This window comes from Arachis stenosperma, chromosome 1 (assembly GCF_014773155.1).
Source record: "Arachis stenosperma cultivar V10309 chromosome 1, arast.V10309.gnm1.PFL2, whole genome shotgun sequence".
NCBI lineage: Eukaryota > Viridiplantae > Streptophyta > Magnoliopsida > Fabales > Fabaceae > Arachis > Arachis stenosperma.
Window position 1 is genome coordinate 90,598,959 of NC_080377.1, and position 15,996 is coordinate 90,614,954.

Genomic DNA, 15,996 nt, shown 5'->3' on the forward strand with positions numbered 1-15,996 from the left:
TTCTTATGTATTTTCAACGGTGGAGTTTCTACACACCATAGATTAAGGTGTGGAGCTCTGCTGTACCTCGAGTATTAATGCGATTACTATTGTTCTTCTATTCAATTCCGCTTGTTCTTTGTCCAAGAAATCACTTGTTCTTCAACTTGATGAATGTGATGATCCGTGACACTCATCATCATTCTCACTTATGAACAAGGTGACTGACAACCACTTTTGTTCTACAAGCAACCAAGGCTCTAGTGAATATCTCTTGGATTCCTGATACACGATGCATGGTTGATCGCCTGACAACCGAGTGCTCGCCTGACAAACGAGCCAGCCATTCCGTGAGATCAGAGTCTTCGTGGTATAGGCGAGAACTGATGGCGGCATTCAAGAGAATCCGGAAGGTCTAAACCTTGTCTGTGGTATTCTGAGTAGGATTCAATGATTGAATGACTGTGACGTGCTTCAAACTCCTAGCAGGCGGGGCGTTAGTGACAGACGCAAAAGAATCACTGGATTCTATTCCGGCCTGACCGAGAACCGACAGCTGATTAGCCATATGCTGTGACAGAGCATAGGAACATTTTCACTGAGAGGATGGGAGGTAGCCACTGACAACGGTGAAACCCTACATAAGCTTGTCATGGAAAAGAGTAAGAAGGATTGGATGAAGACAGTACAAAAGCAGAGAGACGGAAGGGAAGGCATCTTCATACGCTTATCTGAAGTTCCTACCAATGAATTACATAAGTGCCTCTATCTTTATCTTTATGCTTTATTCGTATACCACTATACCCATTTGAGTCTGCCTGACTGAGATTTACAAGGTGACCATAGCTTGCTTCATACCAACAATCTCCGTGGGATCGACCCTTACTCGCATAAGGTATTACTTGGACGACCCAGTGCACTTGCTGGTTAGTTGTGCAAAGTTGTGTAGTGATCACAATTTCGCGCACCAGTGGTCACGTTAGTACCACTAACGTTGAAGTTAACGTGGATCAACTGGTTCGGAACGTTAGTGACAAAGTTATCGTCACTAACGCTTTTGATCCCAAGTTTACACTTAACGTTAACGCCACTAACGTCCTAACTAACATCCTACCAAGCCTGACTCACATTCTTTCTGCAAGCAAAACTGAGCCCACTGACGTTAGGATTTTTGCTAGTAAAGAATTTTATAAAGTTGCGTTGTAAGTATAGATTCTGAACTAACAGAAATCCCTTTGTACAAATGTTTTGGTTGTCACAAGTAATTAATAACCGAGTATTTAAACCTTGGGTCGTCTTCTCAAGGAATTGCAGGGAGGTATATTCTTATTATTTGCTATGAAAAAGTGTATTTTGGGGTTGAGAGTGAGGAATGAATATAGCAGATAATTTAAATGGCAATTAAAATAAATAAATACTGTAAAGCAAACCTTTTGGCAAGGTATAAGAAATTGGAAATCTAGACTTAGTTATTCTTATCAATAATAATGAAAGTTGAATCTTAATTCCACTTAGTTGACCTTTGCTAAAACAAAGGAAAGTCAAGGGACTAATTAGTTGACCTTTGAATCCTATTTATTTCCTAAGAAAAGGTTGGGATTATTGAAGTTCAGTTCAATTAGCAAAGATAACAGTTATCAATTATGTTGAGCTAAGATAACTCCTGAGTTACTGATTTCTTAACCAAGACCAAAAAGGGAAAAGTAAACTAATTCTACTAGAATGAAAATGTCTTCAGATTGGGAATAATCAACGGCATAAAGAAAAGAAGGCAATATTAAACTGAAATATCTCAAGTAACATTAAATAAGAAAATCATAACATGAATGTAGCATAAGCCAAATAGGCAACATAATTATTACAAGCAAGCATTAAAGTATATGAGAGTAAGAGATAAATATAAAGTAAAAGAACATTGAACCTGGGATTAAGAGTCACTCCTAAAACTAAGAGAAGTCCTAAATCCTAATCCTAAAGAGAGAGGAGAGAAGCTCTCTCCAACTAAAACCTAAATCATGGAAAGTGAATAAAAATTCAATATTCTTTGAATGAATGCATTCCCACATTTTATAACCTCTGGTTTATGCCTTCTGGACTTGGATTTGGGCCAAAAAGGGCTTCAGAATCCGCTATGAGCGTTTTCTGCAATTTCTGGTGCGTGGCCTCTGTCACGCGTCCGCGTGGGTCACGCGGTCGCGACAATTGGAGTTTTCCTTGTCGCGCGGTCGCGTCAGTCATGCGGCCGCGTCGTATGCGATTGGCTCAAGATGTGCGGTCGCGTCAGTTATGCGGCCGCGTCGCTGCTTCTTCGCTCTTGGCACGCGGTCGCGTCGTCCATGCGGCCGCGTCGCTGCCAGTTTCTCCGAAACTCTGTTTTGTGCTTTCCTTCCATTTTTGCATGTTTCCTTTCCATCCTTTAAGTCATTCCTACCTTAGAAGATCTGAAACTACTCAACACACTAATCACGACATCGAATGGTAATAAAGGTAATTAAAATAATTACTTTTAAATCATAGGAAACATGTTTTTCACATACATCACATAATAAGGAAGGGAAAGTAAAACCATACAATTAATGTGAATAAGTGGGTGAAGGATTGAATAAATCACTCAAACTAAGCACAAAATATATCACAAAATATGAGTCTATCACCCACTGAAGACTGTAACTGCTTCAACTAAAGGTCAAGAGCCCATATCCAAGACTTGAAGAGCTAACTAGAAGATTGAAAGAGTAATATATATAGGAAGTAGGTTTGAACTAGAAAGAAAGGCTGGGCAATATTGTTCAAGCTTAGAGAGATTGGGTTGCCAAGGAATTGGGATCCAATCACTTAAGATTGCCAAGGAGATCAATGAATGCATTGATTGAGGAAGAGATGAGAATGAACTTGATCCGGAGAATGCAACAACATTTCTGATCTTACCCATTCTTTTTACCTTCTGCCATTTACTTTTATGTTCATCTCCCCAAATCCCCATTTAAGATTCTGCAATTTACTTTCTGCAATTTACATTTTGCCATTTATTTCCAGCATTTACATTTTCTGTCATTTGCTTTCCCGCCATTTAATTTTCTGCAATTATTAACCCAACTTCTGCTTAGCTCAACTAGAACACTCCTCCAATTAAAGTTGCTTGACCCATCAATTCCTGTGGGATTCGACCTCACTCTATTGTGAGTTTTTACTTGACGACAATTCGGTATACATGCCGAAGGGAAATTTGTTGAGAGACAAGTTTTCGTGCATTAAGATTATGGCACCGTTGCCAGGGATTGATTTTGTATCGACAATGATTAAGTTGGAGGATAACTAGATTGAGCAATTTTCTTTGTTTTGATTATTTTATCTTAGTCATTTAATTCTAATTTAGCTATTTTATTTCCGTTTTCTTTCTTCCTCATCTGTTTTCCCTACTATCTACAATTTAGTTCATCAACCCACTAACTGTTTGATACATTGTACCACTCACACTAACAGCCATTCTAACAAGAGTAATTTCTTCATTTATTTTCTTTCTTCCTTTTTGCTTTGTTGGTTGTATGACAGGTAGGAGAAGCAGAGCTTCAACTTCCTTTGATTCTGAACTTGAGAGGACCTTCCTTAGATTAAGGAGGAAAGCAAGAGAGAAGAGAGTCATTAGTGCTAAGGAAGAGGAGGAGTATTTTGAAACAGACATATAGGAGAATATGGAGAACCACTATGAAGAAGAAGGTCACAACCATGCTAGAGAAGGCCCAGTAAATCATGCTGGGCAGGAGAGAAGAGTTCTAGGCTCTTACATCAACCCAAACCCAGGAAATTGTGGAAGTAGCATTCATAAGTCAACCATACATGCCAATAACTTTGAACTAAAGCCCCAACTCATCACCCTCGTTCAGAACAACTGTGCATTCGGAGGAAGCACCCAAGAAGACCCCAATTAACATTTAACCACCTTCCTAAGGATATGTGATACTGTGAAGTCTAATGGTGTTCATCCTGACACCTATAGACTGCTTTTGTTCCCCTTTTCACTCAGAGATAAAGCATCTAAATGGCTGGAATCTTTTCTAAAGGAGAGTTTAACAACGTGGGAAGATGTGTGGTGCGCGAAATTGTGATCACTACAACTTCACACAACTAACCAGCAAGTGCACTGGGTCGTCCAAGTAATACCTTACGTGAGTAAGGGTCGATCCCACGGAGATTGGTGGTATGAAGCAAGCTATGGTCATCTTGTAAATCTCAGTCAGGCAGACTCAAATGTATAATGGTGATGAACGAAAATAGCATAAAGATAAAGATAGAGATACTTATGTATATCATTGGTGTAAGAGCTTCAGACAAGCATATGAAGATGCCTTCCCTTCCGTCTCTCTGCTTTCCTACAGCCTTCATCCAATCCTTTCTTACTCCTTTCTATGGCAAGCTCGTGTAGGGTTTCACTGTTGTCAGCAGCTACCTCCCATCCGCGCAGTGAAAGCTAATGCACGCACTCTGTCACAGTACTGCCAATCACCGGTTTGGTTCCCTCCCCTACCAGAATAGAATCACTCTTTTGCGTCTGTCACTAACGCCCAGTAGGTTACAGGTTTGAAGCACGTCACAGTCATTCAGTCATTGAATCCTACTCAGAATACCACAGACAAGGTTTAGACCTTCCGGATTCTCTTGAATGCCGCCATCAGGTCCTGCCTATACCACGAAGACTCCGAAGAATCCAAGAGATATTCACTAAGCCTCAGATGCTTGTAGAACAAGAATGGTTGTCAGTCACCTTGTTCATGGGTGAGAATGGTGATGGGCGTCAATCATCACCTTCATCATGTTGAAGAACAAGTGATATCTTGGATAAAGAACAAGTGGAATTGAATGGAAGAACAATAGTAATTGCATTAATACTCGAGGTACAGCAGAGCTCCACACCCTTAATCTATGGTGTGTAGAAACTCCACCGTTGAGAATACATAAGAACAAAAGTGATCATTGGTTTCGGCCCCAGAGAGGGAACCAGAAGAACCAAGATGAAAATACAATAGTAAAAGGTCCTATTTATAGAAACTAGTAGCCTAAGGTGTACAAGAATGAGTAAATGACATAAAAATCCACTTCCGGGCCCACTTGGTGTGTGCTTGGGCTGAGCAATGAAGCATTTTTCGTGTAGAGACTCTTCTTGGCGTTTAACTCCCGTTTTGGTGCCAGTTTGGGCGTTTAACTCCCATTCTTGTGCCAGTTTGGGCGTTTAACGCTGGAATTTCTTGAGGTGACTTTGAACGCCGGTTTGGGCCATCAAATCTTGGGCAAAGTATGGACTATCATATATTGCTGGAAAGCCCAGGATGTCTACTTTCCAACGCCGTTAAGAGCGCGCCAATTGGGCTTCTGTAGCTCCAGAAAATCTACTTCGAGTGCAGGGAGGTCAGAATCCAACAGCATCTGCAGTCCTTTTGAGTCTCTGGATCAGATTTTTGCTCAGATCCCTCAATTTCAGCCAGAAAATACCTGAAATCACAGAAAAACACACAAACTCATAGTAAAGTCCAGAAAAGTGAATTTTAACTAAAAACTAATAAAAATATAATAAAAACTCAACTAAAACTACCAAAAACATACTAAAAACAATGCCAAAAAGCGTACAAATTATCCGCTCATCACAACACCAAACTTAAATTGTTGCTTGTCCCCAAGCAACTGAAAATCAAATAAGATAAAAAGAAGAGAATATACTATAGACTCCAAATTATCAATGAAACTAAGCTCCAAATTAGATGAGCGGGACTAGTAGCTTTTTGCCTCCGAACAGTTTTGGCATCTCACTTTATCCTTTGAAATTCAGAATGATTGGCTTCTTTAGGAACTCCGAATCCAGATAGTGTTATTGATTCTCCTAGTTAAATATGATGATTCTTGAACACAGCTACTTATTGAGTCTTGGCCGTGGCCCAAAGCATTCTGTCTTCCAGTATTACCACCGGATACATACATGCCACAGACACATAATTGGGTGAACCTTTTCAGATTGTGACTCAGCTTTGCTAAAGTCCCCAATTAGAGGTGTCCAAGGTTCTTAAGCACACTCTTATTGCCTTGGATCACAACTTTATTTCTTTCTTTTTCTTTCTTTTTCTCTTTCTCTCCCTTTTTTTTTCGTTTTTTTTTTCCTTTTTTTTTCTCTTTTTTTTTTTTTTTTTGTATTCACTGCTTTTTCTTGCTTCAAGAATCATTTTTATGATTTTTCAGATCCTCAGTAACATGTCTTCTTTTTCATCATTCTTTCAAGAGCCAACAATTTTAACATTCATGAACCACAAATTCAAAAGACATATGCACTGTTTAAGCATACATTCAGAAAGCAACAAGTATTGTCACCACATCAAACTAATTAAGCTAGTTTTAAAGATGAATTTGAAATCCTGTACTTCTTGTTCTTTTGTGATAAAAACAGTTTTCATTTAAGAAAGGTGATGGATTCATATTCATAGCTTTAAGGCATAGACACTAAGACACTAATGATCATAAGACACAAACATGGATAAACATAAAGCACTAAAATTCGAAAAACAGAAGAATAAAGAACAAGGAGATTAAAGAACGGGTCCACCTTAGTGATGGCGGCTCTTTCTTCTTCTTGAAGATCCTATGGAGTGCTTGAGCTCCTCAATGTCTCTTCCTTATCTTTGTTGCTCCTCTCTCATGATTCTTTGATCTTCTCTAATTTCATGGAGGATGATGGAGTGTTCTTGGTGCTCCACCCTTAGTTGTCCCATGTTGGAACTTAATTCTCCTAGGGAGGTGTTAATTTGCTCCCAATAGTCTTGTGGAGGAAAGTGCATCCCTTGAGGTATCTTAGGGATCTCTTGATGAGAGGGGTCTCTTGTTTGCTCCATCTTCTTCTTAGTGATGGGCTTGAGGTCATGCCTTCTCAGTTGAACCGGCTTTGGATGCCATAAATGGTTATGGAAAAACAAAAAGCAATGCTTTTACCACACCAAACTTAAAAGGTTTGCTCGTCCTCGAGCAAAAGAAGAAAGAAGAGAGTAGAAGAAGAAGAAATGGAGGAGATGGATGTGAGTGGTGAAGAGGTATTGAGGTGATTAGTGAATGGGTGAAGAAGAAGAGAGGGTGGTGGGGGATCCTGTGGGGTCCACAGATCCTGAGGTGTCAAGGAAAAGTCATCCCTGCACCAAATAGCATCAAAATCCACGTTTTGAGCCATTTCTGGCGTTAAACGCCGGGCTGGTGCCCATTCCTGGCGTTTAACGCCAGGTTCTAGCCCTTTTCTGGCGTTTAACGCCAGTCTGGTGCCCCTTTCTGGCGTTAAACGCCCAGAATGGTGCCAGACTGGGCGTTAAACGCCCACCTGCTAGGCTTACTGGCGTTTAAACGCCAGCAGCATCTTCCTCCAAGGTGTGCTGTTTTTCTTCCTGTTTTTCATTCTGTTTTTGCTTTTTTCATTGTTTTTGTGACTTCTTATGATCATCAACCTACAAAATAGATAAAATAACAAAAGAAAATAGTTAACTATAAAACATTGGGTTGCCTCCCAACAAGCGCTTCTTTAATGTCATTAGCTTGACAGAGGACTCTCATGGAGCCTCACAGATACTCAGAGCAATGTTGGAACCTCCCAACACCAAACTTAGAGTTTTAATGTGGGGGTTCAACACCAAACTTAGAGTTTGGTTGTGGCCTCCCAACACCAAACTTAGAGTTTGACTGTGGGGGCTCTGTTTGTCTCTGAGTTGAGAGAAGCTCTTCATGCTTTTTCTCCATGGTGATAGAGGGATATCCTTGAGCCTTAAACACATAGGATTTTTCATTCACTTGAATGATCAACTCTCCTCTATCAACATCAATCACAGCCTTTGCTGTGGCTAGGAAGGGTCTGCCAAGGATGATGGATTCATCCATGCACTTCCTAGGATCTTGTCTCCTTTGAGGTAATTTCTGCCTAGACAAGTCATCCAGTTCTTTGGTGAGCAAGGGAGGTTCATCTTCCCAAGTCTCATTTCCAAATAACTTGTCATTTAGCTTCATGATTGCTCCAAGGTATTTAGCAACTTGCTCTTTAGTGACATACTCATCCTCTTTTGAGGAAGAATACTCATCAGAGCTCATGAAGGGCAGAAGTAAGTCCAATGGAATCTCTATGGTCTCATTTTGAGCCTCAGATTCCCATGGTTCCTCATTGGGGAACTCACTGGAGGCTAGTACACGCCCATTGAGGTCTTCCTCAATGGCGTTCACTTCCTCTCTTTCCTCTCCAAATTCGGCCATGTTTATGGCTTTGCACTCTCCTTTTGGATTTTCTTCTGTATTGCTTGGGAGAGTACTTGGAGGGAGTTCAGTAACTTTCTTGCTCAGCTGTCCCACTTGTCCTTCCAAATTCCTAATGGAAGACCTTGTTTCAGTCATGAAACTTTGAGTGGTCTTTATTAGATCAGAGACCATTGTTGCTAAGTCAAAAGTACTCTGCTTAGAACTCTCTGTCTGTTGCTGAGAAGATGATGGAAAAGGCTTGCCATTGCTAAACCTGTTTCTTCCACCATCATTATTGAAACCTTGTTGAGGTCTCTTTTGATTCTTCCATGAGAAATTTGGGTGATTTCTCCATGAAGAATTATAGGTGTTTCCATAGGGTTCTCCTAGGTAATTCACCTCTTCCATTGAAGGGTTCTCAGGATCATAAGCTTCTTCCTTAGATGAAGCATCCTTAGTACTGCTTGGTGCATTTTGCATTCCAGACAGACTTTGAAAAATCAAATTGACTTGTTGAGTCAATATTTTATTCTGAGCCAATATGGCATTCAGAGTATCAATCTCAAGAACTCCTTTCTTTTGACTAGTCCCATTGTTCACAGGATTCCTTTCAGAAGTGTACATGAATTGGTTATTTGCAACCATTTCAATTAGCTCTTGAGCTTCTGTAGGTGTTTTCTTCAGATGAAGAGATCCTCCAGCAGAGCTATCCAAAGACATCTTGGATAGTTCAGAGAGACCATCATAGAAAATACCTATGATGCTCCATTCAGAAAGCATGTCTGAGGGACATCTTCTGATTAATTGTTTGTATCTTTCCCAAGCTTCATAGAGGGATTCTCCATCCTTCTGTCTGAAGGTTTGGACTTCCACTCTAAGCTTACTCCATCTTTGTGGTGGAAAAAACTTTGCCAAGAAGGCATTGACTAGCTTTTCCCAAGAGTCCAGGCTTTCTTTAGGTTGAGAGTCCAACCATATTCTAGCTCTGTCTCTTACAGCAAAAGGGAATAGCATAAGTCTATAGACCTCAGGGTCTACCCCATTAGTCTTGACAGTGTCACAGATTTGCAATAACTCAGCTAAGAACTGATGAGGATCTTCCAATAGAAGTCCATGGAACTTGCAATTCTGTTGCATTAGAGAAACTAATTGAGGCTTAAGCTCAAAGTTGTTTGCTCCAATGGCAGGGATAGAGATGCTTCTCCCATAGAAGTTGGGAGTAGGTGCAGTAAAGTCACCCAGCACCTTCCTTGCATTGTTGGCATTGTTGTTGTTTTCGGCTGCCATGTGTTCTTCTTCTTTGAAGAATTCGGTCAAGTCCTCTAAAGAGAATTGTGCTTTGGCTTCTCTTAGCTTTCGCTTCAAGGTTCTCTCAGGTTCAGGGTCAGCTTCAACAAGAATGCCTTTGTCTTTGTTCCTGCTCATATGAAAGAGAAGAAAACAAGAAAATATGGAATCCTCTATGTCACAGTATAGAGATTCCTTGAGGTGTCAGAGGAAAAGAAAAGTAGAAGACAGAAGTAGAAAATTCGAACTTATCAAAGAAGATGGAGTTCGAATTTTGCATTAAGGGATAGTGTTAGTCCATAAACAGAAGGATGTGAGAAGAAGGGAAGTAATTTTCGAAAATTAAGTAAAAGATTTTGAAAACATTTTGAAAAACACTTAATTGATTTTCAAAAATAAGAGTGGAAAAGAAATCAAGTGATTTTTGAAAAAGATTTTTAAATTAGAAATAAAAAAGATTTGATTGAAAACTATTTTGAAAAAGATGTGGTTAAGAAGATATGATTGGTTTTAAAAAGATGTGATTGAGAAGATATGATTTGAAAACAATTTTAAAAAGATATGATTTGAAAACAATTTTGAAAAGATATGATTTTAAAAATTAATGACTTGCCTAACAAGAAAAGATATGATTCAAACATAAAACCTTCCTCAACAGAAAAGGCAAAAAATGTTCAATCAAATCATTAATTGTTAGTAAGTATCTTTGAAAAAGGAAAGAAATTGATTTTGAAAACATTTGATTGAAAAGATATGATTTGAAAAAGATTTGATTTTGAAAAACTTTGAAAACTTGAAAAAAAATTGATTTGAAAACAAAATCTTCCCCCTTGTGCCATCCTGGCGTTAAACGCCCAGAATGGTGCACATTATGGCGTTTAACGCCCAAACCACTACCCTTTTGGGCGTTAAACGCCCAACCAGGCACCCTGGCTGGCGTTTAAACGCCAGTCTGTCTTCTTCACTGGGCATTTTTGAATGCCCAGCTTTTTCTGTGTGATTCCTCTGCAGTATGTTCTGAATCTTCAATTCTCTGTATTATTGACTTGAAAAGACACAAATAAAAAATATTTTTGGATTTTTAATAATAAGGAAAAATTAAAATGCAACAAGAATCAAATAACAATGCATGCAAGACACCAAACTTAGCAGTTTGAACACTACTGACACTAATGCATATGAGACACACAAAACACTCAAGTCAAGAGAATTTAAAGGTTAGAGCTAGAAAATCATCAGGAACAACTTGAAGATTAATTAGGACACATGCAAAAACATGCAATTGACACCAAACTTAACATGAGACTCTAGACTCAAACAAGAAACATAAAATATTTTTTTTATTTTTATGATTTTGTAATTTTTTTTGTGCTTTTTTCGAAAATTATATGGAAGAGAAAATAAAGGTATCAAAATTCTTAATGAGAATTCCAGGAATCATGCAATGTTAGTCTAAAGCTTTAGTCTAAAGGAATTAGACATAGCTAGCTAAGCTTCAGCAAGACATTGCATTCAAGAGCTAAATTGATGATGATCAATCAGCTTTGGTGATGATAAGAACATCACCTTGAAACACTAGAATCCATTCTTAAGAACTCTGAAGAAAAATACCTAATCTAAGCAACAAGATGAACCGTCAGTTGTCCATACTCGAACAATCCCCGGCAACGGCGCCAAAAACTTGGTGCGCGAAATTGTGATCACTACAACTTCACACAACTAACCAGCAAGTGCACTGGGTCGTCCAAGTAATACCTTACGTGAGTAAGGGTCGATCCCACGGAGATTGGTGGTATGAAGCAAGCTATGGTCATCTTGTAAATCTCAGTCAGGCAGACTCAAATGTATAATGGTGATGAACGAAAATAGCATAAAGATAAAGATAGAGATACTTATGTATATCATTGGTGTAAGAGCTTCAGACAAGCATATGAAGATGCCTTCCCTTCCGTCTCTCTGCTTTCCTACAGCCTTCATCCAATCCTTTCTTACTCCTTTCCATGGCAAGCTCGTGTAGGGTTTCACTGTTGTCAGCAGCTACCTCCCATCCGCGCAGTGAAAGCTAATGCACGCACTCTGTCACAGTACTGCCAATCACCGGTTTGGTTCCCTCCCCTACCGGAATAGAATCACTCTTTTGCGTCTGTCACTAACGCCCAGTAGGTTACAGGTTTGAAGCACGTCACAGTCATTCAGTCATTGAATCCTACTCAGAATACCACAGACAAGGTTTAGACCTTCCGGATTCTCTTGAATGCCGCCATCAGGTCCTGCCTATACCACGAAGACTCCGAAGAATCCAAGAGATATTCACTAAGCCTCAGATGCTTGTAGAACAAGAATGGTTGTCAGTCACCTTGTTCATGGGTGAGAATGGTGATGGGCGTCAATCATCACCTTCATCATGTTGAAGAACAAGTGATATCTTGGATAAAGAACAAGTGGAATTGAATGGAAGAACAATAGTAATTGCATTAATACTCGAGGTACAGCAGAGCTCCACACCCTTAATCTATGGTGTGTAGAAACTCCACCGTTGAGAATACATAAGAACAAAAGTGATCATTGGTTTCGGCCCCAGAGAGGGAACCAGAAGAACCAAGATGAAAATACAATAGTAAAAGGTCCTATTTATAGAAACTAGTAGCCTAAGGTGTACAAGAATGAGTAAATGACATAAAAATCCACTTCCGGGCCCACTTGGTGTGTGCTTGGGCTGAGCAATGAAGCATTTTTCGTGTAGAGACTCTTCTTGGCGTTTAACTCCCGTTTTGGTGCCAGTTTGGGCGTTTAACTCCCATTCTTGTGCCAGTTTGGGCGTTTAACGCTGGAATTTCTTGAGGTGACTTTGAACGCCGGTTTGGGCCATCAAATCTTGGGCAAAGTATGGACTATCATATATTGCTGGAAAGCCCAGGATGTCTACTTTCCAACGCCGTTGAGAGCGCGCCAATTGGGCTTCTGTAGCTCCAGAAAATCCACTTCGAGTGCAGGGAGGTCAGAATCCAACAGCATCTGCAGTCCTTTTGAGTCTCTGGATCAGATTTTTGCACAGATCCCTCAATTTCAGCCAGAAAATACCTGAAATCACAGAAAAACACACAAACTCATAGTAAAGTCCAGAAAAGTGAATTTTAACTAAAAACTAATAAAAATATAATAAAAACTCAACTAAAACTACCAAAAACATACTAAAAACAATGCCAAAAAGCGTACAAATTATCCGCTCATCAATGTGATGAACAAATTCTTGGCGAGATTCTACCCTTCTCAAAGAATCAACAGGTTGAGAGCTGAGGTACAAACGTGCAGGTAACAAGATGGTGAAACTCTCTATGAGGTATGGGAGAGGTTTAAGGACTTAACAAGAAGGTGCCCACCAGACATGTTCAATGAATGGGTGCAAGTACACATTTTCTATGAGGGTCTTTCTTATGAATAAAAGAAGGCAGTAGACCACTCATCCAGGGGATCTCTATATAATAAAAAGACCATTGAAGAGGCCATAGATGTCATCGAGACTATAGCTGAAAATGACTACTTCTATGCTTCTGAAAGGAGAAACACTCGAGGAGTGATGGAACTAAACCACATGGATGCACTGTTGGCTCAAAACAAGATGATCACCAAGCAGTTAGCTGACCTTACCAAGAAGATAGAAGGAAACCAAGTTGCAGCAGTCACCACTTCATCATCAGCTCAAGAAGGAGTAAATACAGAGGAAGAGAGTGACTGGGAACAAGCCAACTATATTGGGAACTCACCTAGGCAGGCCCATGATCTATACTCAAAAACTTATAATCCTGGTTGGAAGAACCACCTAAACTTTAGGTGGGAAAATCAACAAGATCAAGGCCAAGATCAGAGACGTCACAACCCCAACAACAATGTAACTCACCAACATTCCACACAGAGATCATATCAACAACCATCCAACAGTACCTCTCAACATCCATATCAAAACTAAAATGGCCCTTCTCACCCCTCTTACCTCAATTCACCATCACCATCCAAAGATAGACTCTCCATAATTGAGACTATACTTGAAGGAATATGCAAGGAAGTCAAAGACAATATAGTGTTCAAGGATGAAGTGCGAGCTAATATAAAAAACTAGGGAGACACCATCAAGAGGCTGGAGTCTCAAGTAGGATATCTCTCTCAGCAGATTCCCAAGCCTACTGATAGCTTCCCAAGTGACACAGAGAAAAACCCGAAAGGTAAAGCAAAGAAGGTAAGATGGGAAAAATGCAAGAAGATCACTATAAGTGATGAGGGGAGTGTGGAAGATTTGAACAAACCATTAGAACACTCTCAAGATATTCCAGTAGAGAAGCAAGAAGAGAGTGACCAAGAAACCAACCCCACACAAAGGAAGGAGCTAAGGGAGAAGGAGATTCTGAACCCATATGCACCTTTTCTCCAAAGACTCAAGGGGGGTATAGAAAGGAGAGTGTACTCAAAATTCCTCAACATGTTTGCATCTCTCCATGTAAACATACCATTCATCTAGGCTCTCCAACAAATGCTCTCATACATTAAGTGTATGAAAGAGCTGCTGACCAAGAAAATTTCACTAAAGGGAGGGCAAATAATAGTGATGAATAAGGAGTGCAGTGCTCTCATTCAAACAGAGTTGCCTACAAAAAGGAAGGACCCAGGGAGCTTTCACATCCTTTGTGCTATAGGAGAAACAAGGATTGATAAGGAAGCATCAACTTAATGCCTAACGCCCACAGATGTAATCATCAAGTTGGCTGACAAAACTCAAAAACAAGCAATAGGAGTGGTTGAAAATGTGTTGGTGAAGGTTGGAAACTACTTCCTTCCCACAGACTTTGTTATCTTGGAGATGGAAGAGAGTCACCTCCATCCAATCATATTGGGGAGACCATTCCTGGCCACAGCCAGAGCACTTATAGATGTGGAGCGAGGAGAGCTAATACTGAGGATACATGATGAACAACTTACCTTTAATGTCTTTAAACCCTCACAAGAAGCAGATCAATAAAACAAGGAATCAAGGGAGGATCACAATAAGGCATTGGTGGAAGAAACAAGCACAGAAGCACAAACAATACACCTAAGAATCCCTTTGGTTGACAAACAATAGAGTCAGAAGACACAACAACAAAGAGAAACCCAAGAGGAGCTAAACCCACTGGAGTCATATGAGACCGGCAACAAAATTTCCCTGGAAAAAGAGGCCACAAGGAGCTGGGTAGCATTAAAAGAAACAAGGAAGAAGGCACCAAGGCGATAGAGGAACAAGAAGATCCCTACAGAGGATTTCTCTCCAGGTGATGAAGTAATCTTTGCTCATTTCCCATCTATCCCAGCTCATCTCCCTACCATTCCATCTCAGCTACCTTAAGTGTACACCATCAACATAATTCTCTCCTTGGAACATGTGGAGATTATTAATAAAGCCAGTGGAGATAGATTCACTATGAGATGGGAAGATTTGAGGCATTACCAACCACCCTGACAAAGGCCAAACGTCAAGCTAATGATGCTAAAGAAGCGCTTCATGGGAGGCAACCCATGTTTTATATCATTTCCTTTAGACCTTTAATAGTAGTTAATAAAGCAAGGTTCATGAATTCCAAATCAACTTTGACAAATACTTAGAAGAGTCTCTATGTGCAACATATAGTAAACAACAAGTTTGGTGTTCAAGGCACACTAACAGGGCATGAACACAATTCATATCATATCAATTTTAGAGCCTTAATCAACTCTTTCTACACTATATGCTCACAAACTAAGTTTGGTGTCACCAATGTTGCATAAATGAACACCTAATCAGTCGGTTGGGTTGCATTCACGAATAGCATTTAGTTATTTAAAAACAAAAGAATTTAAAAAGTAGTTATTCCACTCTCTAACTTTTTCCACCACCATTCAAACTCATTTTTTTTCCTTTTATCTTGTAGGAGAAATGAAGGGAAGATTGGATGAAATTGATGAGACAAATGAAGAAGGCTGTTCAGCCACTTCACAAGGGGGGACTATACACACGTCTTCAAAGGGAGTACCTTGGGAAGTGTTGCCATGCAACATTGGAAAAAGGATATCCTTGAAGACCGAATCAATCACTTCATAAAAGTGGTGATCCTTATGCTCATTTCGTGCCAAATCCCAGCCGTCTACTATTGATTTTACTATCAATCCACACCCTTAGATCACCCCTCATCCTCCTATATAAATGACCCCCACTCTATAACCGTCCGTATTCAAATGCCCTTTCATTTTATCTTTCCTCTCTCTTTCGGAACACACACCCAACACTTCTTCCGTCATCCAAAAACACGTTAACACAATCCTCGAGCTACACCTTATCTTAATCCAGCCGAATTCCATCATCAATCCATACTTCTCAACACCTTCACACACCAACTCCTACTCATGGCATCATCAAGTTCCAAGAGGCGAAAGGAAAAGGAACCAGTGGAGAGCATTCCTTTTGATGAAGGGAGGTTCAAG

General features: G+C 39.9%; 1 non-coding gene across 1 annotated transcript; it reads left to right on the plus strand.

Moving 5' to 3' along the window:
- Nucleotides 1-8,997: 8,997 nt before the first annotated feature.
- On the plus strand, nt 8,998-9,105 carry LOC130952256 (small nucleolar RNA R71). The gene has a single exon (XR_009074441.1). It is a non-coding gene; the product is annotated as a small nucleolar RNA R71 (small nucleolar RNA).
- Nucleotides 9,106-15,996: the final 6,891 nt, after the last annotated feature.